Genomic DNA, 23,846 nt, shown 5'->3' on the forward strand with positions numbered 1-23,846 from the left:
ATTAGGTGCTACAACCCAAGAAAGAGATCTAGGTGTCATAGTGGATAACACATTGAAATCGTCGGTTCAGTGTGCTGCGGCAGTCAAAAAAGCAAACAGAATGTTGGGAACATGCCATACTGGGTCAGACCAAGGGTCCATCAAGCCCAACATCCTGTTTCCAACAGTGGCCAATCCAGACCATATGAACCTGGCAAGTACCCAAAAACTAAGTCTCTTCCATGTTACCGTTGCTAGTAATAGCAGTGGCTATTTTCTAAGTCAACTTAATTAATAGCAGGTAATGGACTTCTCCTCCAAGAACTTATCCAATCCTTTTTTAAACACAGCTATACTAACTGCAGTAACCACATCCTCTGGCAACAAATTCCAGAGTTTAATTGTACGTTGAGTAAAAAAGAACTTTCTCCAATTAGTTTTAAATGTGCCACATGCTAACTTCATGGAGTGCCCCCTAGTCTTTCTATTATCTGAAAAAGTAAATAACCGATTCACATCTACTCGATCTAGACCTCTCATGATTTTAAACACCTCTATCATATCCCCCCTCAGCCGTCTCTTCTCCAAGCTGAAAAGTCCTAACCTCTTTAGTCTTTCCTCATAGGGGAGCTGTTCCGTTCCCCTTATCATTTTGGTAGCCCTTCTCTGTACCTTCTCCATCACAATTATATCTTTTTTGAGATGCGGCGACCAGAATTGTACACACTATTCAAGGTGCTGTCTCACCATGGAGCGATGCAGAAGCATTATGACATTTTCCGTTTTATTCACCATTCCCTTTCTAATAATTCCCAACATTCTGTTTGCTTTTTTGACTGCCGCAGCACATTGAACCGACGATTTCAATGTGTTATCCACTATGACGCCTAGATCTCTTTCTTGGGTTGTAGCACCTAATATGGAACCTAACATTGTGTAACTCTAGCATGGGTTATTTTTCCCTATATGCATCACCTTGCACTTATCCACATTAAATTTCATCTGCCATTTCGATGCCCAAGTTTCCAGTCTCACAAGGTCTTCCTGCAATTTATCACAATCTGCTTGTGATTTAACTACTCTGAACAATTTTGTATCATCTGCAAATTTGATTATCTCACTCGTCATATTTCTTTCCAGATCATTTATAAATATATTGAAAAGTAAGGGTCCCAATACAGATTCCTGAGGCACTCCACTGCCCACTCCCTTCCACTGAGAAAATTGTCCATTTAATCCTACTCTCTGTTTCCTGTCTTTTAGCCAGTTTGCAGTCCACGAAAGGACATCACCACCTATCCCATGACATTTTACTTTTCCTAGAAGCCTCTCATGAGGAACTTTGTCAAACGCCTACTGAAAATCCAAGTACACTACATCTACCGTTTCACCTTTATCCACATGTTTATTAACTCCTTCAAAAAAGTGAAGCAGTTTTGTGAGGCAAGACTTGCCTTGGGTAAAGCCATGCTGACTTTGTTCCATTAAACCATGTCTTTCTATATGTTCTGTGATTTTGATGTTTAGAACACTTTCCACTATTTTTCCTGGCACTGAAGTCAGGCTAACCGGTCTGTAGTTTCCCGGATCGCCCCTGGAGCCCTTTTTAAATATTGGGGTTACATTTGCTATCCTCCAGTCTTCAGGTACAATGGATGATTTTAATGATAGGTTACAAATTTTTACTAATAGGTCTGAAATTTCATTTTTTAGTTCCTTCAGAACTCTGGGGTGTATACCATCCGGTCCAGGTGATTTACTACTCTTCAGTTTGTCAATCAGGCCTACCACATCTTCTAGATTCACCGTGATTTCATTCAGTCCATCTGAATCCTTACCCATGAAAACCTTCTCCAGTATGGGTACCTCCCCAACATCCTCTTCAGTAAACACCGAAGCAAAGAAATCATTTAATCTTTCCACAATGGCCTTATCTTCTCTAAGTGCCCCTTTAACCCCTCGATCATCTAACGGTTCAACTGACTCCCTCACAGGCTTTCTGCTTCGGATACATTTGAAAAAAGTTTTTACTGTGAGTTTTTGCCTCTGCGGCCAACTTCTTTTCAAATTCTCTCTTAGTCTGTCTTATCAATGTCTTACATTTAACTTGCCAACGTTTATGCATTATCCTATTTTCTTCTGTTGGATCCTTCTTCCAATTTTTGAATGAAGATCTTTTGGCCAAAATAGCTTCTTTCACCTCCCCTTTTAACCATGCCGGTAATCGTTTTGCCTTCTTTCCACCTTTCTTAATGTGTGGAATACATCTGGACTGTGCTTCTAGAATGGTATTTTTTAACAATGACCACTCCTCTTACACATTTTTTACTTCTGTTTGTTAACCTTTATTTCCTTGCATTCAAATGGCTAACATGATAACTTCATTATTTGCACAGTTTTGAAACTATATTTTGTGCAACTTAAGAAATGAAAATAAATCCAAAAAGAATAAGCAATCATAAACATTAAAAAAAAACACTGTAGAATTTTTTACCAAAACTTAAATCAAACCCATAAAGTTGCAATGTTTGAAAGTTTCTAAGTTGCACTATCTTTAGTGAAAGTAACCTTTTTATTCATTTGGAAAAAAAATTACATTTCAGATAACTTTTCCTGTTTCATCTTTTCAGTGCAAATGTTTCCATTTGAACTAGGGAAAAATCTTTTCTTTTTTTTTTTTTTTTTTAAGAGAGACTTGTAAAATGTAAGAGTAGGTCACAACAAAGGTCATGGCTTCAGAAATCCCACTGATAGCTTCAGAAGTCTTACTGTACATGAAAGGTAAAAAAAGATTTTCTGATTTTTGATGGAGAAAGGGAAAACCCTAAGTACAGTCTCATATTTCATCTGCTAAATAAGAGGCAATGATGTCAGGAGCAGGGCTTTTTGCTTCTGTGACTGGTAGGAGATGGAATTTGAAAGGTTTCTTCATTTCCTTGTTCATATTGTAATATTGGTATTTTACCTGACCTGAACGCAGAATCATTTAAGATGAGGCAGCCTTGATGTGCCTTGCTCTGGACAGCATGCTGATTCTATCAGAAGTTTCCGTTTATCATTAGAAATTATATTAGAAATATCTGTTTTGACCAGAGTTCTAAACAGAGAAGGGTATAGTTACAGATGACATGATTAATATACGTTGAACAAAAATCATTAGTATGACATCAGGAATTTGCCATAAAGAGCAATAACTAATTTTATTCCTATCTTTAGTCCTCCTTTGTAGAGAAAAGATAAGACAAGAACAGGCTGATGCAATAAGGTATGCCCAGCCTAGCACATGGGTTTACTTTCAGTTGGGTGCACGTTTCAAGCATGCAATAATAGCATCCGATGCAGCAAGGAGTTTAGTGCATCTAAAACGCGCCCCCTCACCGTATATCGGATAATGCCCGTAGCATTTAAATTGCATGTAAACAAAGATATTAGCTACTACTGCCTGATGCAGGAAAGCGCATCCAAAGACTGGGCGCCCAACACATGTTTTTTTACGCCAGAAAATTAACGCCAGCTGTGGAGGTGGAGTAAGGTTTGCTCATAGTCAAGGGCTCATGAGAAATTTAAATTTGGTCCTGTGTTGTGATAAATATTCTTCTTGTAGGGTAGGGTTGTTTAGAGAGATTAATGTAAGATTTAGTTATTTGGAGTTAGAACAAACAAAAAATAAAAAAATGTATATAGGGATTAATGGTGTGGAGCATGATGATTAGCTGAATGACACCTTAAAACAGTGGTTTTCAACCCCCAGCAGTGAGTGCAGAGCAGATCTAGGGCATTACCCTGTACAACTCGCCATACAAAAAAGATATTCTGGTTCTGATGACATCTCAGTAAAAGCAAAACAACCTCTCTTTACTACCAGGCACAATAGCCTTCCTTATGAAAAGACAGTACTTTACCACTAATGCATATCCTATTGAGAAAACACAACAAATAAAACTGATACAAATGCCTACATGTTAGTAAAATACCTCACCTCGGTCACACACCCAGAACTGACCTTCACCAAGTACAGAAAAACCACAAATTATAAATATGGAGACAGAAACTGGAATCGAAAACCAAAAAAGCCACTCTGCATGCAGTGCGAACCTGGAGAAATGTAGCACCTAACAGACTTTCAGGATTTGCAATAATGCACACAAACTAACCCGCACAAAGTTACACCTGTATTATTGAACACACTCAAACAGTAACAACCCTATCTAAGAAATACAACTATTAAACCAGGCCCTAAACACTAATACATTTCCTATTGGGAAAATAGAATAAGCCAAGCTGCTATAGAGCCCCACACAGAAATAATTGTAAAGCTATACTAAAAATGTTACAAAACAGAATAATATCCAACAATTAAAAACTCATAAAAATTAGTAAAACGTCCAAATATCAATAAAATATTTCAAAACAGCAGACATCGCATAATACCCAATAATTAAAATGGCAATCAATCAAGAAAAATACATTTAAAAAGCCACCTTTACTTACCCTCTCCAGCCAGCTCCTACTCCTTTCCCTTCCAGGCCAATAGCACTCACCAGAAGCAGCAAGGGCTGCTGAAGCTCTGTCTTCACAGTCCTCTTCCTTAGCACCCACAACCAGTCACTCACACACACCCCCAATTAGACCCCACGACCAGTCTCGGTCTCTCTCACACCAGTCATCTTCCTGTCTCTCACATACGCACACTAGTCATCTTCCTGACCAGTCTCTCTCTCTCACACAGAAAAACATCACCTCCCTGACCATTCTCTCTCTCAATCACACTCATGCTCTCTTATATTCAAGCTCTCAATCACACACAAATGCTCTCAAACCCATTCATGCCAGCTCTCACCCAGTCACCGATTCACACCCACAAGCTCTCACCCAGGCTTCCGTTCACACCCACACACACCAGCTCTCACCCTGGCACCCATTCACACCCACACATACAAGCTCTCACCCAGGCCCCCACACACTCAAGTTTTCACTTAGGCACCCATTCACACCCACAGACACAAGCTTTTACTTAGGCACCCATTCACACCCACAGACACAAGGTCTCATCCAGGCACCCATTCACACCCTCAGACACACAAGCTCTCACTTAGGCATCCGTTCACACCCACAGACACATGCTCTCACCCAGGTATCCGTTCACACCCACAGACACAAGCTCTCACTTAGGCACCCATTCACACCCACAGACACAAGCTCTTACTTAGGCACCCATTCACACCCACAGACACAAGCTCTCACTTAGGCACCCATTCACACCCACAGACACATGCTCTCACCCAGGCATCCGTTCACACCCACAGACACAAGCTCTCACCCAGGCATCCATTCACACCCACAGACACAAGGTCTCATCCAGGCACCCATTCACACCCTCAGACACTCAAGCTCTCACTTAGGCACCCATTCACACTTACAAACAAACTCTCACTTAGGCACCCATTCACACCCACAAATACAAACTCTCACCCAGGCACTCATTCACACCCACACACACAAACTCTCACCAGAAACCTCTTCAGATCTGCTGTGGCTTTACTCCAGTGGGCCTTCTTTTTTCGCCGCCACAGGGATGGGCTCCCGTGGTGACCTTGGTCGGGGTCGGGTTTCCTCTTCACCACCAGGGGGATGGGCTCCGGTGGCAGCCTTGCTTCGTCGAGGTTCGACACTGTCATTCCTCCCACCCACAGGCTATGCGATGCCTGCCTCACCGGCCAATCAAAGGTGATATTATCAGTTTTTTGTTTAACTTGATTCTTGAAGGTTAGATATGCTTTTATTAATTAGTGATCTGACCAAGGTATTATCTTGTGTTCAGTGTAATTTGGCAGTTATTTGTATTTGCAAATGGCCTGCTTGGTGAGTTGCTTTAGTGATATGTTGTGTCCATTCTAGGGCCTCCATTGCTTCGAGGAGCATATCACAAGCAGGTAACCTTAGTGTTTTGTCCACTGGTACATTAAAATCATCTAAGATAATTGTTGACTTAAATGTGGGAAACACTTTGGCGAAAAGTTCAATAATTGGTGAGCAATCTTTGAGAGGCAGGCCGGGTGGGCTGAATACTAGCCCTATGTTGATTTGTTTCGATTTTAGGATGGCTGTTTCGTAGGGTGGGTCCAAAAGGCCAGTAAAATATTGCAAAACAGCAGACACACTTTCTTCTCTGTTTCTTATAAATATATATATATATATATAAGTATAGCTGTGTATAAGAAAGAGAGGAGAAAGTTTGGTATTCCCACCCCAGTGCCTGCAGTTCTTTTTTGGTTGGGATCTGCCAGCAGCCCTGGGCCATCTTCTTCATTTCAGCTGCTGGCAGGTTGGGATCCACCTGCACCCCCATTCTCTCTCACATACACACAGATAACCCAGGCAGCTCAGATTCTCCCTTTCTCTGTCTCTCTCTCTCACACACAAACACACAACTCAGACAGGCTTCCATTCTCTCTCTCACACCCAACCCAGATAAGCTCATATTCACACATGCCAGGCAGGCTCCCATTCACAGTCACCCAAATGCCAGGGAGGCTCCCATTCTCTCTCTCTCACACACACACACAATCAAGGCTCCCATACATGCATGTCCACGCACACACACACACTGCCCATCCCAGGAAGGCTCCCATACATGCATGTGCTCACACACACACACACAGCCCATCCCAGGAAGGCTCCCATACATGATTGTGCGCACACAAACACACACAGCCCATCCCAGGAAGGCTCTCATACATGCATGTGCGTGCACACACACACACACACACACACACATACACAGCCCATCCCAGGAAGGCTCCCATACATGCATGTGCGCGCACACACACAGCTATCTCAGGCAGGCTCCCATACATGCATGAGCGCGCACACACACACACAGCCCATCCCAGGAAGGCTCCCATACATGCATATGGGCACGCACACACGGCTATCCCAGGCAGGCTCCCATACATGCATGTGCGCACACACACTCTGCTTTTTCCACCGCTAGTGGGATTGGGTCAAGCGGCGGTAGCATGGGCCTCTTCTTGCCCTGACACCACCCTCCTGGGTGTGCCACACCCTAAAGCATAAAGACACCCAAACAGAGAAAGCAAAAATGTCCTCAGGCCCATTGACTGATAATCAGAAAAGACAAGCAAACTGACAAACACAAAAGAAATCACAGAAAGAGCACAAAACTGCACACAAATTGGCACAATTATTCTAACAAAAACAAGTCCCACCAGTCTCCATCACTAACCACCACTCTAAGCACCAAGTCCGAAAAGACAAGTGAGGATTAAATAGCAGTACAAGTGCGCATGCCTGTTTGATGACGTATGCATGAACTGTGCTTATAAACATGTTCATACTTCCAGACCCCGCCCCAGGATGCCCTCAGGCTGCCATGTTGCACAAACAATTGTGTGGCATTGCAAGTACATGCATATTCCCACTCTTAGGAATTTCATGTGGGCAATACACAAGCCACTTGCACAAGAATACCCTGAGTTTGGGTGCACAAACACTGCATACATTTTAAAAAAATTCCTTCACAATTTCTTAATTTATTAAGAATACAATTATGATAACTGGTAGCATTAGAAGCAGGTGAACTCCTACGATTCCTACGTACTGTATCTGCTAACCAAAATTGCTTTTGAGAGGGCAGGATTTTAATCAGGCATCTAAAGCAGCATTGGTCCATTGAATGCCTGGTAAAGATTACTGATAGATATTTGAAATCCTGTTTTCAGTGTTTTTATATTTTACAGCATTTACATTTACTCAGATATGATTGTCTTGATTCAGTTATGGCATTTCTTTATACCAGGGTAGACAACTCTGATCCTCAAATGTTACCAACAGGTCTGGTTTTTGGGCTGTCCATAAGGAATATGGATGAGATATATTTGCATGCACTGCCTCCATTGTATGCAAATATATTTCATGTTTATTCATTGCAAATATCCTGATTGTTTCTGGCACCCAAGGACCGGAGTTGCCTACCTCTGCTGTACACAGTAATTGACTTCTTGTTTGCTATTCATTGGTTGTCTCTGTAGCACATAGCTGAAGATTATGAATTTACCAGAGTTATTTCAACATTCTAAAATCCCACTGCCTGGAGTTTTTACATGGGGTATAATAAAGGCCTATGTTAAAAGCTTCAGAACAATTTACAAAACTGCCATCATACATTTCTCAGGGACTAATATTCATATCTCTTCAATGTAACCCTTATTCATGTGTGTGCTGAATCCGGATGGGGCCATAAAAACAAACAACCCCGGGTTAAGCACAAACTGTTTACAATTACCAGTCTCTATTGCCCTGGGGTATGGGTTATTTTTTAATGGAGGAAAGGATGTCCTTCAAGACCCAGTCGGGTAGGTGGAATTCCCTTCCCTTGTGTGTTACTATACCCTTAACAGTGATGGTGTTGCAGGAAACAGACAGGACACGGATGTGGGTATTCCAAAATCAAAGTTTATTGTGATTTTTGCAATTAAAGTCCAAATTCTTTGAAAAAAACTGTTCCAATGTACATCTGTATTCATACTGGCTCCTTTCCTCCCTAGACTCCTCTTCCATCTCTGTGTAAGCGTCCTGGATACAGGCGTCTTGGGAGTGCCTGGAGTGAATGAGTGAGTGCCCTAGTTGAGCAGGGTAATCCTAAGTGTGAATGGGGATCCCCTTCTCCCTGGTTGTGTACCTTAGGTCCAAGAGGGTCCAGTTCTTCAAAACTCCAATCTGTGTCCCAAATAGTGAAAATACCAATGATGCTTCTCCAAAGATCTTGACTCTTCTCTCCACTACGTAGCACTCTGAACTCTTCCTGAGGACCTCTTTTGGGGAAAGATCTAGTGCTGGAAAAAGCAGGGTTATTTTAACCCTTCTTCAGTGTTAGAAAGGATGGTATAAAAACTTCCTGACAAACTAAAAGCGGGAAAAACTCTTTCAAAGGCCACAAAACTTCCTCTGAGATGAGGAATCACAACTGCTCCCTCGCAGGCAGTACAAGGGGCACAGCAGATCTTCTGGTCCCTGTCCTCTGGATATGGGGCATAGGAAAAAAAAATCCCAAAAGATCCTCCAAAATACTAACAATAGTCTCTTTACCAAAAGAGAAGGCAGGTCGCAACAGGCCAGGGATGCATTGAAAGGAATCTTTATTCCAAATAAATCTCAGGCCAGGAGGCCCAAAATCAAATCAAAGAGCAAGAGAAAACAGCTCCTCCCTTTTCATCTCCAGTCCAAAATGAGTATATTCTGCTTTGTCCTAACCACCCCTGTCCCCTGCTTGTGCACCAGGAACTCACCACTCCAGCAAATCCTCTGGTGGAGGTGCTGTTGGGAATGCTACGCCCCTTTACTGCTGACTAACCCAAGGGCTGGAAGTTAGAGCCATCTAATGAAGACCAAAGGGGTCGTTACGCTAGCATTCTACAAGAACTCAGCCATGGTAAAGGAAGCTTCCTCTGCTTGGTTTGGTAGCCAGTAGTGTTATAAATCTCTGTTATCTTCGTGGATGATAGCCACTGTAAGCTTTGAGAATTAAGTTTCCTATCAAAAAGGATTGGACAAGGATGAATTCCCTGTAAGGAGAATCATGTATCATTTTCTGAGAATGCTACCACCTGCCGATATAGTCTGTGAATTTTTTTGTGTTGCACCGGTTCCCAAAGCAGTGTCAGTTTTGGTACCCAGACAAGATTTTTCTTTATTTTCAAATGTTTAGCTAAACAAGCTCTAAATAATTATTTGTTTCAGCAGTAAAGAAAATGCCAAAATGGAGGCAACATCATAGAAAAGTAATGTAGAAATAAAGTCATGTACTGTATTTTATTTTTAGGTATTAATGATAAAAATAGTGATGCTGAACATACAAAATCAGTGCCAGACTGATGGCTCCATTCCAGTGCCATGCAATAGAAGACTGCTGAGATATTCTGGTTTTACTTTGTTTCCTTGCTCTTAATTGTAATGTTTTTGTCATGTTTCTTAGCATTAATGCTTGGGGGGTTTTTTTTGTGTTTTTATGAGAAACAATGCTGTATTATATCTTTTGTTCCCCACCTGGCATGTTCTCATTAGAGACAGGATATACATATGGATATAAATAAATAAATACGTTGGTGCTTGTTTTCTTTCTCAGGCTAACGTGGCTACAGTAGTAGTGCTCACATCCATAGTGATTCCCAAGCTAATCCTGTAGACTCGACAGTAGTTCTATTTTCAGGATATCCACAATGAATATGGATAACATATAGTCATATTCATTAGTTCTCCAAAGCCTTGCCAGAGAACAGTACTAACCATGCCCCGAGCTGTACATTGCTCTGCCAGTCTAAGGGGGGATGTGGGAGGGGGAAGGTAGGGGTTCGGGGTGGGGCAGGAGAAGCCCAAAGCCAGTACTTTAATTTTAATGTCGAGCAAGGGATGCCTGGGCCCATTATTATTTGGGTTACTCTTCCCTAAGTGCATCACTTTGTACTTGGCCACATTAAATTTAATTTGCAATTTGCATGCCCAGTCTCCCAATTTTGCAATGTCCTCTTGCAATTTCTCACCATCCTCTTGTGATTTAACAACTTTGAATAATTTTGTGTCATCAGCAAATTTGATCACCTCACTTGTTGTTCCCATTTCTAGGTCATTTCTAAATATATTAAAAAGCAGTGGTCCCAGAACAGATCCCTGAGGCACTCCACTATTCACCTTTCTCCACTGTGAAAATTTACCATTTAGCTCTACTCTCTGTTTTCTATCTTTTAACCAGTTGGCAATCCACAATAGGATACTGTCCCATCTCCCATGACCTTTTAATTTCCTATGACGTCTCTCATGAGGGACATTGTCAAATTCTTTCTGGAAATCCAGATACACTATATCAATAATCTCTCCTTTCTCCACATATTTATGTCTGCTCTGAAAAAAATGTAGCAAATTAGTGAAGCAAGTCTTCCCTTGGCTAAATCCATGCTGGTTTTGTCCCTTTAAACTATGCCTATATATATGTTCTACAATGTTGTTCTTTATGATAGTTTCTACCATTTTGCCTGGCAGAGACATCAGACTCACTAGTCTGTAATTTCCTGGATCACCACTTGATCCCTTTTAAAAATTGTTGTTACATTGGCAACCCTCCAGTCTTTAGGTACCATACACAATGTTAATGATAGTTTACAAATTTCCAATAGCAGGTCCACAATCTCATTTCTCAGTTCTTTCAGCACTCTGGAGATGTATGTCATCTGGTCCAGGTGATTTGCTACTCTTTAGTTTGTAATTTGCCCTACCTTTCAGGTTCACTGACATTTGCTTCAGTTCCTCTGAATCATCAGCTTTGAATATCATTTCTGGCATGTGTATCTCTCTTACATCTTCTTCAGTGAATACCAAATAAAGAAATAATTTAGTCTCTGCTAAGGCTTTGTCATCCCTAAGTACCCTTTTTACCCTTTGATCATCTAATTGTCCAACTAACTCCCTCGCAAGCTTTTTACTTCGAATGTACCTGAAAAAGTTTTTATTATGAGTTTTTGCTTCCACGACAAGCTTATTTTCAAATTCTCTCTTTGCCTTCCTTATCAATGCTTTGCATCTAATTTGCCAGTGCTTATGCTGTTTCCTGTTTTCTTCAGATCCCTTTTCCATTTCTTGAAAGATGTTTTTTTAAGTTATTACAGCCTTTCTCACCTCAACTTTTAACCATTCCAGTAGTCATTTATACTTCCTTCCACCTTTTCTAATGCAAACATATTACTACATGGCTTTATTCAAACTTTAGTATTTCAGGAAGTGAAAATAAGCTTTTTTTATAATTATAAATTAAATGTCAGTGACTACAAGGTAAAGGAAGGAAAAGCTAGTCAAAGTTTGTTAGTTCAGTGCAAAGGTAACACTTTATATATTTTGTTGATTTATTGCTATTTATTTTTGGTAGTGCTTACAAAGGAAATCAAACCAAAAGAGACATGACATTTTTATTCTTGCATTAACCGATAATATTCAATGGGACTGCCATTTCTGATTGAGCAACATAAACTGTATTATATTTCTAATTGTTTAAAATAATTCAATTTAAAACTAGTGCATAAAAATACATAGGAATTATTCTGAATTATTCTGAAGATGAGTGAGTCAGTAATTAAAAGAAAAAAAAAAGAGATAAATTCAAGCAATGCTGAATGTGTCAGAGGAAGGTCATTTTAAAAGGAGAGTATTAAGTAAGCCTTCTGGTTTGGCCCACCACATTGTGAGCATGAAAGCTATCTTCATTACACCTTTGAAAAGAGTGCGTCGTAGATGGCTAAGAGTGCAGATTATAAGAGGGTAATATAAACTGGATAAATTATGAGGAGTTTGGAATTAGTATCCACCTTCTGATAATCTTTCTTGTGGTCTAATAAAACAAAGTATTTTTAAAATCCTTCTGTATATGGCTTATATTAGGCTTTAAACATTTCAGCGGCTCATGATGCAGGAAGAAATGTCTGCTTTTCCAAAACTGTTTCTATGGAGACAAATAGTTCTTGCTTTTCCTGTTACGGACAGGCAGTGGTGAGGAAGAACTGAAGGGAAGGTGATGGGAGGATCAGAAATGTGTCAACTCATTTGCAGTCTCCTCTTTAGCACTTTTGTAAAAGTCAGTTCCCATTTTTTCAAAATCTTATACTTGTGTCTTGGTAAATTTTTAACTTCCATTTGGTCGTGATGGTTTATTTATTTATTTATTAGGGGGGGGGGGGGGGGGAGTGGATGATAGTGTACTGATCAGTTCATTCAGCAACATTATCATACAAAACATTATCACGTGACATGAGTATCTTTAAAGATATAAGGTAAACTATGGGGAAAAGAATTGTGCAGTGTCCTAAAGTAGTCCAGGCAGTGATCACTTTTCAACCCTTTGATTTTCAAGTTCTGTTTCAAATTACAATTAAATATCTTGGCCTTTTCAGAATGTTGTGTCTACTGATGAATGCTGCACATGCTCATGAAATTGTGCTAGGGGATTTTCCATTAGCCTACAATGTAGCATTCCTGTACAAGTCAGTGAGTTGCTTTCATAGTTACAAAAGTGGCAGTTTTCTAATTCTATAGAACATTGTGGAGCATGATGATAAGTAGATACTGTATATGGGACTGAAAGTGTATCTTGAATGAAATCCTTACAGTTAATGCACTATTCTCATGATTTAAAATATTCAGGCTCACAAGGTGCCACATCTCATGATCAGGTCTGCTAAACCGTACTAGTTTAATGGTGAGAATTGTGGATCGATTATGGGCTTCGTCTGATTTAGGGGCAGATTTTAATACCTACGCGTGGGCGTAGATTTGTGTGCGCGCAACCTGGCGCACCCAAACCTACGCCCGATTTTATAACATGCGAGCGCACGTTATAAAATCCAAGGTCGGCGCGCGCAAGAGGGTGCACACTAGTGCACCTTGCGTGCGCCGAGCCCTAGGGGAGCCCCGATGGCTTTCTCCGTTCCCTTCAAGGCCGCTCCGAAATCGGAGCAGCCTCGGAGGGAACTTTCCTTCGGCCCCCCCCCACCTTCCCCTCCCTTCTCCTATCTAACCCACCCCCCAGCCCTACCTAAATCCCCCCCTACCTTTAGTTTATAAGTTACACCTGTCTCTGGGCAGGCGTAGGTTGCGCATGCCGGCCAAGTGTCTGTGCGCGATCCCCCGGCCTAGCGGCCGTACGGAGGCCTCTGGCCACGCCCCCGCCTTGCTCCCAGACCGCCCACGCCCCACCCTTTTTTTCTAACCCCAGGGCATACGCACGTCCCGGAGCTTTGCATGCGTCGCCGAGCCTATGCAAAATAGGCTCGGCGCTCATAACCTACCTATGCGCGTATATTTTTTTTAAATCTGCCCCTTAGAGCACAGCATACTTAATGCTTAATCTTTTTTCTTATGTTCAGATTTGATCTGGTCTGCATTTTTTTTACTACTAATCTTTTGTTTGTTTATGTTTTATTGTAAAATAACCAGAGTACTGACCTGCTGCTTAGCAGAGCCTGAGTGCATAAAGGAGGAGATGCACTGAGATCTCAGAAGGGGGAGTGGGTTATTGGCCATTGCAAAAGTAGCAACTGCTGGCCAGTGACTGACATTGAAAGGGCTTTACTACCTAACAAGAATACCCGCATCATCCAGATTAGCTATTCTGGGTAATCAGATAACACAGAAAATGTTGACAGAAAAGGAACACTTTGTCTACCCAGTCTGTCTGTTTGGCCTGTCTACTGTGCAGTCACAGGCCTTCCTTCATATATGGCCTATTCAAGCTCTCTCTGCTACAAAAGGCTGTCTCCTCTGCATGTTTGAATTCTGCCACTGTTTTACTCCTGTAATCTCGGTTGGAAGTCGATTCCAGATATCTAACACCCTCTCAGTGAAACCTATTTTTTCATGATCTTTTGCACCTCCCTCCGGTTGGTTACACAATGAAGACCCATTGTTCATGAACTTTTCATTCTCTGGAAAATGCTATCTTCTGCTTCTTTATTGATTCCTGCTGTATATTTTAATGTTTGCATCATATCCCCCCTTTTCCTTCTTTCTTCAGTCTCTGTATAGTTTATTGGGTGGCCCTACACTGAATTGCCTTTATATTATCAGTATCCTTTTTAAGATGTAATCTCCAGAACTGAACTCAGTACTTACCAGAGATGCTTGTTAGCTTTTATTATATTATTATATTATTGGGTTTTTGGGTACTTGCCAGGTTCTTATGGCCTGGATTGGCCACTGTTGGAAACAGGATGCTGGGCTTGATGGACCCTTGGTCTGACCCAGTATGGCATTTTCTTATGTTCTTATGTTCTTATATTGGTTGCTTCTGTTTTTGCTACCTATTGGCCTTTTCTCCATTGTCCCATCCCTAGTATCTGTTTTATTTATTTTCCACCTTTAGTTCGGATGTAAACCAATTTGATGTAACCACGAATGTCGGTATAGAAAAGTATTAAATAAATAAATATTGTGATCATGTAACCCACTGGCTTGAAGTATTGCACTATTCTAAGAAAATAAGAAATTGCCATACTGGGTCAGACCAAGGGTCTATCAAACCCAGCATCCTGTTTCCAAAAGTGGCCAATCCAGGCCATAAGAACCTGGCAAGTACCCCAAAACTAAGTCTATCCCATGCTACTGTTGCTAGTAATAGCAGTGGCTATTTTCTAAGTCAATTTGATTAATAGCAGGTAATAGACTTCTCCAAGAATTTATCCAATCCTTTTTTAAACCCAGCTACACTAACTGCACTAACCACATCCCCTGGCAACAAATTCCAGAGTTTAATTGTGAATTGAGTGAAAAAGAATTTTCTCCGATTAGTTTTAAATGTGCTACATGCTAACTTCATGGAGTGCCCCCTTGTCCTTCTATTATCTGAAAGAGTAAATAACCGATTCCCTGTACGTACCTGGATCAGTCCAGACCGTGGGTTATGTCCCCAATCCAGCAGATGGAGTCAGCACAAACTTTGAGGGGGCGTCACCCTATATACCACTACCCCCTCTGCAGGAGTTCAGTATCTTCTGACTCCAGCAGATGCGAGTAGGGTATCCGGGGATTCTCCTACTGTTCTAGGTTTCCCTGTGATTTTCTTACTTGTTTTTCACTTTGGCCTCTGCCTATTTGTGTGTCTTTGGATCAAGTTTTGGTATTTAAAAAAAAAAAAAAAAAAGTTTGAAAAAGTTTTCAATTGTAAGGAGCTGCCTTCTTTCCTTACCCTCTGTGTCTCTCTCTTGCCTGTGCTGCTTGAACGGGGTAAGTTTGGTTTTGTTGTATTTTCTTTTGCAGCTCTCTCTCTCTCCTTCTGTGTCTCGCGGATGCCGATGGTGCCGGCCTCTCCGCGCTGATTTTTGCGTGTCGGCGGCCATTTTGCAGCTCCTCAGGGGCTGCTGTGGCAGGCAGGAAGGACGTCTTTTCGGCAGGTTGCGCGGCCAGGAGGGCCCCCCCGAGGCATTTGGATCCTCTCCCGGCGGGCAGTGCAGGCCGATAGGGCCCCCCCGCGGCGCCGTTTTCGCTCTCTTGCGGCCCCCCCCCGAGGCTCAGGTAATTTTTTTACCGCTGTTGTCGCTGCCGGTCTCTGCTACCCCGCGTTTTTGATGCCGCGGCCATCTCGCTGTTCGGCCTGCGGGGAGCCGGGGTCACGCATCTCTCGGGAGAGCATCTGCCCTCGGTGCCTCCCCGGGGGGGAGGGCACCTCGCAGGCCCTCACCGATTTTGCCTTCTTCCCCAGTTTGCCCGGGCAGCGTGGGCCGGCCCCTCCCCCATTCCTGGCGGGAACGGCGGCCATTTTGAGTACACAGCGCCCTGAGGGGTCTCAGGGCGCGCTGGCAGATAGAGAAGCCGTGGCTGCTTCTCCCCCGACCCTGATTCCGGAACCGGGGCCACAGGGGCAGGGTTCAACGGTCCCTCCGTCAGCCGGAGCCCCCTTGAGCAGGCCGGGGTTTTCCCCGGAATTTATTCTTCTGATGCACACGGCATACTTGCAGGGGCTGGACGCCCCGGCGGACCCTCCCCCGGCTAAGGTGCCCCGGATGTCGACTGTTTCCCAGGCCCCCCCCGTCTTGACGGGAGTGGGGGCCCTCAACCCCCCCACTCGGGTCCGGCCTCTCCCAGGACCGGTGGGAGCGGCGACCGGATCAACGGCTCCTGACCCTGATGTTGCGGACTTGGGCCTAGCGGACTCCACGCCGGAGGGAGAAGATCCGCGCACGTTGCGTCTCTTCCAGAGGGAAGAACTGGATGACCTGATTCCGCTGATTATTCAGGAGTTGGACCTGGACCCTCCACCGGATCCGCCCGCGCCGGTAGCACCCGCGGTTGTCACCTCGTCGAAGAAGGGGGATCCGGTCCTGGCGGCTCTTCGTCCGAGGGCCTGGGCTTTTCCCATCCACGAATCTTTCCTCCAGCTTCTCACTAGGGAGTGGGACACCCCGGAGGCTTCCCTGAAGGTCGGACGGACCATGGAAAAGCTGTATCCTCTGCCTGAAGATTTCCTGAATCTCATAAAGGTGCCAAAGGTGGACTCCGCGGTGTCAGCAGTCACGAAGAGGATGACGATCCCAGTGACGAGAGGAGCGGCCCTGTGGGATACGCAGGATCGCAAGTTGGAAGTGTTCCTAAAAAGGGTCTTTGAGGTCTCCACGCTGGGGATGCGAGCAGCGATGTGCAGTTCCCTCGCCCAGCGGGCGAGCCTTCTCTGGGTGCAACAACTTCTCACGTCCCAGGCCCTGCCTCCCGAGGAGGCCGCCCAGGCGGATAGGCTGGAGGCGGCGGTGGCGTACGGGGCGGATGCCTCGTACGACCTGTTCAGGGTGCTGGCACGATCCATGGCTTCGGTTGTGGCGGCTCGGCGTTTGCTGTGGCTTCGCAATTGGGCGGCGGATACATCCTCCAAGTCGAGTCTAGGCTCCCTGCCTTTCAGGGGTAAGTTCCTCTTCGGGGAGGATTTGGATCAGATCATCAAGTCCCTGGGGGAAAATGCGGTGCATCGGCTGCCAGAGGACAGATATCGCTCTTCTAGGGCGTTTTCGTCATCTCGGACCAGAGCCAGGGCACAACGCCGCTACAGGAACTACAGACCGGCGGCTTCCAGGTCCTCCGCTCCCAGGTCTCAGCCCTGGTCGCGCTCCTTTCGCGGGCGCCGGCCCGCGTGCCCCACCCCAGGGGCGGGACACCCTTCTCCCAAATCTTCGCAATGATGCCAGGCTCGCTCACTCCGCCGTCCCCAGGATTGGGGGCCGGCTGGCGTGGTTCTACCAGGAGTGGGCGCAAATTACATCAGACCAGTGGGTCTTGGACACCATAGAACGCGGCTACACATTGGAGTTTGTCCGCGCGCCGCAGGGAAGGTTCATCTTCTCTCCCTGCGGATTGGGACCCAAGCGCAGGGCGGTGCAGCTGACACTAGGCAGGCTTCAGGAGATCGGCGCTATTGCGCCCGTGCCCTTAGGAGAGGTGGGCTCGGGCCATTATTCCATTTACTTCGTGGTGCCAAAGAAGGACGGCTCCTATCGACCCATCCTGGACCTAAAGGAGGTCAACAGGTCCCTCCGGGTGGTCCGGTTCCGCATGGAAACGCTGCGGTCTGTGATCGCGGCGGTACATCGGGGGGAGTTTCTCGCCTCCCTGGATCTGACGGAGGCCTACCTGCACATCCGCCAGGAGCATCATCGCCTACTCCGGTTCAAGATCCTGGACCAGCATTTCCAATTCATAGCCCTCCCGTTTGGGTTGGCGACGGCTCCACGCACTTTCACCAAGATCATGGTGGTGGTGGCGGCTGCCCTGCGGAAGGAGGGCATATTAGTTCATCCTTATCTGGACGATTGGCTCGTTCGAGCGAAATCTTTCCACCACGGGCAGGCAGCGGTAGCCCGGGTGGTACAGTTCCTGCAGTCCCTGGGATGGGTGGTGAATTTCTCCAAGAGCTCCCTCGTGCCCTCGCAGCGGTTGGATTTTTTGGGGGCGACCTTCGACACTCGTCTGGGCAAGGTTTTTCTACGTACGGACAAAGCGCACTCCTTGCGGGCTCACATACGGCGGTTCTCTGCGTTACCAGAACCCACCTCCTGGGACTACCTGCAGCTCCTGGGGGTGATGGGCTCCACCATCGACATGGTCCCTTGGGCGTTTGCGCACTTCCGGCCCCTACAGAGGGCTCTCCTCTCGCGTTGGAAACCGCTCTCACAGGACTACCAGGTGATTCTCCCGCTGCCGCAGTTCGCCAGGAACAGCCTGAGCTGGTGGTTGGATCCAGCGAGTCTGGCTCGCGGCGTGTCCCTCGATCTGCCGGATTGAGTGGTGGTCACCACCGATGCCAGTCTCGTTGGCTGGGGAGCAGTGTGCGACCGCAGCGCCACGCAGGGGACGTGGTCCGAGGAGGAGTCGAAGTGGTCCATCAATCGCCTGGAGACCAGAGCGGCCAGGCTAGCTCTACGACACTTCCTGCCCCTTCTTCGGAACCGGGAGGTCAGGGTCTTGTCGGACAACGCGACCACCGTGGCCTATATCAACCGACAAGGCGGCACTCGCAGCCCGCAGGTCGCATGCGAAGCAGCGATGTTAATGCAGTGGGCAGAGCGACATCTGGTCCGCCTAGCGGCCTCACACATCGCGGGAGTAGACAACGTTCAGGCGGATTTCCTCAGTCGCCAACTACTGGATCCCGGGGAATGGGCCCTGTCCGACGAAGCGATGCAGCTGCTTGTCCATCGGTGGGGGACCCCCCACCTGGATCTGATGGCGTCCGCGCAAAACACCAAGGCTCCCCGGTTCTTCAGTCGCCGCAGGGAGAGAGGCGCGGAGGGAGTCGATGCCCTGGTGCTCCCGTGGCCGTCCCACCTGCTGCTCTACGCATTCCCGCCGTGGCCGCTGGTGGGCAGAATACTCCGCCGAATAGAGGCTCATCAGGGGACTGTGATCTTCGTCGCACCAGAATGGCCCAGGCGTCCCTGGTTCGCAGACCTGCTACAGCTGGTTATCGACGGACCCATCCGGCTGGGACATCTCCCCCACCTCTTGCACCAGGGTCCGGTATTTTTCGATCAGGCAGAACTCTTCTGTCTTGCGGCCTGGCTTTTGAAAGGCGCCGCCTCCAGTGCCGGGGCTACCAGGAGGCGGTAGTTTCAACGCTGTTGCGCTCACGGAAGACATCGACGTCGGTGGCCTACGTTCGAGTCTGGAAGGTCTTTGAGTCCTGGTGTTCCAGCCAAAACACGGGTCCCACTACGGCTTCTGTTCCTCAGATCCTACAGTTTCTACAAGCAGGGGTGGACAAGGGACTCGCCTATAATTCCCTGCGAGTTCAGGTGGCCACCCTTGGCTCGCTCTTGCGCGATGGGGGCTCTCTGCTACAGCACCCGGACATTGGGCGTTTTCTCAAGGGTGTTAAACATTTGCGACCTCCGCTGCGTGATCCTTGTCCCTCCTGGAGTCTCAACCTCGTTCTGCGCTCCCTGTCGGGACCTCCGTTCGAGCCCCTGCGCAGTGCAACGCTTAAGGATCTCACCCTTAAGACAGTGTTTCTGGTGGCAATCTGTTCCGCTCGCCGCATATCGGAACTGCAGGCTCTGTCGTGTACAGAGCCTTATCTACGTTTCTCCGACTCAGGAGTCTCCATCCGCACCGTCCCATCTTTTCTCCCGAAGGTGGTATCTACGTTTCATGTGAATCAGACGGTGGAACTGCCGTCCTTCTCTTCGTCTGAGCCGAAGTCCCTCCGTCTCTTGGACGTCAAACGCACTCTGCGTCTCTATCTGGAGGCTACGAATGATTTCCGGACGTCTGACCATCTCTTCGTGCTTTGGTCCGGGCCTAAGAAGGGGGCCCAGGCCTCGAAGACGACCATTGCCACATGGCTGAAGGCGGGCATTGCAGCTTCCTATATTGGGATGGGGCGGACTCCCCCTCCCGGTATTGTCGCGCACTCTACACGTTCGCAGGCGGCGTCCTGGGCGGAGTCTCGCTCGGTTTCTTCTCAAGAAATCTGTAGAGCAGCCACCTGGAAATCATTACATACGTTCTCGAGGCACTATCGCCTACATCTCACCTCTCCAGTTTCTGGGCACTTTGGCGAGCAGGTTCTTCGAGCAGGCCTCGTAGGACCCCACCCGATTTAGGGAAGCTTGGGTACATCCCACGGTCTGGACTGATCCAGGTACGTACAGGGAAAAGAAAATTATTACTTACCTGCTAATTTTCGTTCCTGTAGTACCATGGATCAGTCCAGACGCCCACCACGTCTGGGTTTCTCAGCCTGCTCGGATTTCCTCTGAGTCTTTACTTCACGACTCTTTCAGATTCTACTGTTCTTTGCAGCTCCCTACAGGTTGTTTAGCTGCGTTCAAGGTTCCCTATCCGCTGGTAGGGTACTTACAGTTTTGCATTCGTTATTATAGTTACACGGCTTGGTTGCCGGTTATTTGGAAACTTGATCCAATAAGGGGTTCTGTTTTTCTACTCGGGCTTTGATATACTCGATACTGAACTCCTGCAGAGGGGGTAGTGGTATATAGGGTGACGCCCCCTCAAAGTTTGTGCTGACTCCATCTGCTGGATTGGGGACATAACCCACGGTCTGGACTGATCCATGGTACTACAGGAACAAAAATTAGCAGGTAAGTAATAATTTTCTTTTCACATTTACCCGTTCTAGATCTCTCATGATTTTAAAGACCTCTGTCATAGCCCCCCTCAGCCGTCTCTTCTCCCAGTTGAACAGCCCTAACCTCTTTAGTCTTTCCTCATAGGGGAGCTGTTCCATTCCCCTTATCATTTTGGTCACCCTTCTCTGTACCTTCTCCATCGCAACTATATCTTTTTTGAGTTGCGGCGACCAGAATTGTACACAGTATTCAAGGTGCGGTCTCACCATGGAGTGATACAGAGGCATTATGACATTTTCCATTTTATTCACCATTCCCTTCCTAATAATTCCTAACATTCTGTTTGCTTTTTTGACTGCCGTAGGTCACTGAGCTGATGATTTCAATGTGTTATCCACTATGACGCCTAGATCTTTTTCCTGGGTGGTAGCTCCCATTATGGAACCTAACATCGTGTAACTGCAGCAAGGGTTATTTTTCCCTGTATGCAACACCTTGCACTTGTCCACATTAAATTTAATCTGCCATTTGGATGCCTAATCTTCCAGTCTCACAAGGTCCTCCTGCCTACCAGTGATGTAAACTAGTCAGCCTATAGTTTTCTACTTCCTCCTTGTGGAGCGATGCGGCATCTGCTTTTTCTCCTATCTCTTGGAACATTTCCTGTGTCAATTGAATCACCAAGCAAAGCTGTGAGGGGTACAATCCACACCTCATTCAGTGTTCTAGGATGTATTCCATCAGGTTCAATAGCCTTGATTACTTTCAGTTGTGCCTGTACCTTGAATACTTCCTCTTCTGTAAACTGTAATGTTACTGTTACTGCTCACTGCTCCATAGTCCTTCATGCCCTTGCTTTTCCATTTGGTCCATCACCATCCCCTTCTAGTATGAGCACTGAATAAAAGCATTTGTTTAAGATATCTGCCTTCTTCTGATCCTTTTCTTAACGAAACCTGTCATCCCACCCCACCCTCTTTTAATTCTTGGTTTTTCTTATAATTGCCTTCCTAAGATAATACAAGATGGAGAAGAGTACATGAAATTTCATAAATCTTTGAAAATTTGGGGAGATGATTCTATGAAATGTTCATGCACTTTACAACTGAAGTGCATCTTCTTTGAGGATATGGACTTCTTCTGTTCTACTAAGCAAAGGAAGTCTGTGAGTCAGCATAATCAAATGCAGTCTCGTTGAGCTCGTAGAGCTGACTGCCTCTGGCTTTCTACCAGAAGAATAAGGCTCAACTCTTTCCCCTTTGCTAGTTAAGACTCTTAACTCTTATATGTATGTGTGTGTGTATGTATATATATATATATATATATATATATATAGTCACAGGAAGTACATATATATATATATATATATGTGTGTGTGTGTGTGTGTGTGTGTGTGTGTGTGTGTATAGTCACAGGAAGAATCATATATATATATATATATATATATATGTGTGTGTGTGTGTGTGTGTGTGTATATATATGATCCTTCCTGTGACTATACAAGGTCTTTGAAGACTTCTTCCTCCTCAGGTCTTCACATGATTCTGAACCCTTTCCCAAACTTTGTGCATAAGTTGACTCAAAGGCTTAGGTTTCCGGCCTAGCATTTAGGGTTCCCAGGTTCTTATCCCAGGTCTGACTCCAGATGCTTGGAGGTGCATTCTTTTGCTGCAGTATTAAGTAATAGAAACAATAAATAGTTTTCAAAATATTGTCAGTGCAGTTAATATTAAATTTCCCTGGCTTGGTTAACACCTCAAAAAATGCAAATTGTCATATTTTAGCAGCCTTATTACATTCAAAATATTTGTTAAATGGAAGCCATATTTCATAAAATGTATTACCCTTTTGTACTCTAGTGAAAGTCATATTTTTCATCACAAAAAATCTTCCAAATCCTATGAAACCAGTCACTTTTATTAGTCGGCTTTATTGTTTTCCATTTAACATCTATGGAAGATCCTAGCAGCAATAAGGAAATGTATTAGTTTACTCTCTGCAGAGTAGAACATTGTGGTTGCTATTTTAGGCTACTTAGATATGTAGAAAGAAAAATCAACAAGCAAGTTGCAACAGATTTGTGTCTTTAGAGCACTGACCTGATAAGGGAGTATAACGCTTGAAAGCTAGACATGAATATAGTTAGTCCAATAAAAAGGAACCTGCTGCTTGCTTGTTGATCTTTATTACTACTTTTTGAAAAGCAGAGTTCTTGTACAAGCAAACCTAGCAATACTGCCATTGCTTCTCTTAAAATTATTTTATTTCCAGCATTCACCACTTTACATCTTTTTGGTGATTAGTCTACTGGTGTCAAGGAAACTGCTCATCTTATAGTGTATGATAATCCAGCTGGAAGCAAAAGTATATACAACTCTGCATGACAGTTAGTAAAAATAAAATAAGCTACAAAACTATCTTATAGATGATGTGGTGTAGCATATCTCTTCAGTTAATAATTCCCTCTTTTTTTCCTCAGTTGGACTTTTTATGTCCATAACAATTTATAGAATGAAAGAATTAGATCATATGGGACTGATGACTCTAGCTCACCATTTGTTCCAATGTCTCAATCTGTATCTTCCCTAAACCAGTAAGTGATAATGTTTTACAATTAGAGATAATTAGGCGATGTTTCTATGCAAGATATTTGTGATGGCAGCTCAATTATGACTTTTCATTAACTTAAAAAGAATTTTAACAGAGCCCTATCATTTTTTGACATATACAATTCAGTAT

The 23,846-nt window shown here is 44.9% G+C and overlaps 1 protein-coding gene across 1 annotated transcript in view; it reads left to right on the forward strand.

Moving 5' to 3' along the window:
• The window catches only part of LOC115085047 (phenylalanine--tRNA ligase, mitochondrial-like), an 802,181-nt gene that overhangs the window by 705,408 nt on the left and 72,927 nt on the right, over nucleotides 1–23,846 (forward strand). The window lies entirely within an intron of this gene.

Source organism: Rhinatrema bivittatum, chromosome 2 (genome assembly GCF_901001135.1).
Source record: "Rhinatrema bivittatum chromosome 2, aRhiBiv1.1, whole genome shotgun sequence".
NCBI classification, from domain to species: domain Eukaryota; kingdom Metazoa; phylum Chordata; class Amphibia; order Gymnophiona; family Rhinatrematidae; genus Rhinatrema; species Rhinatrema bivittatum.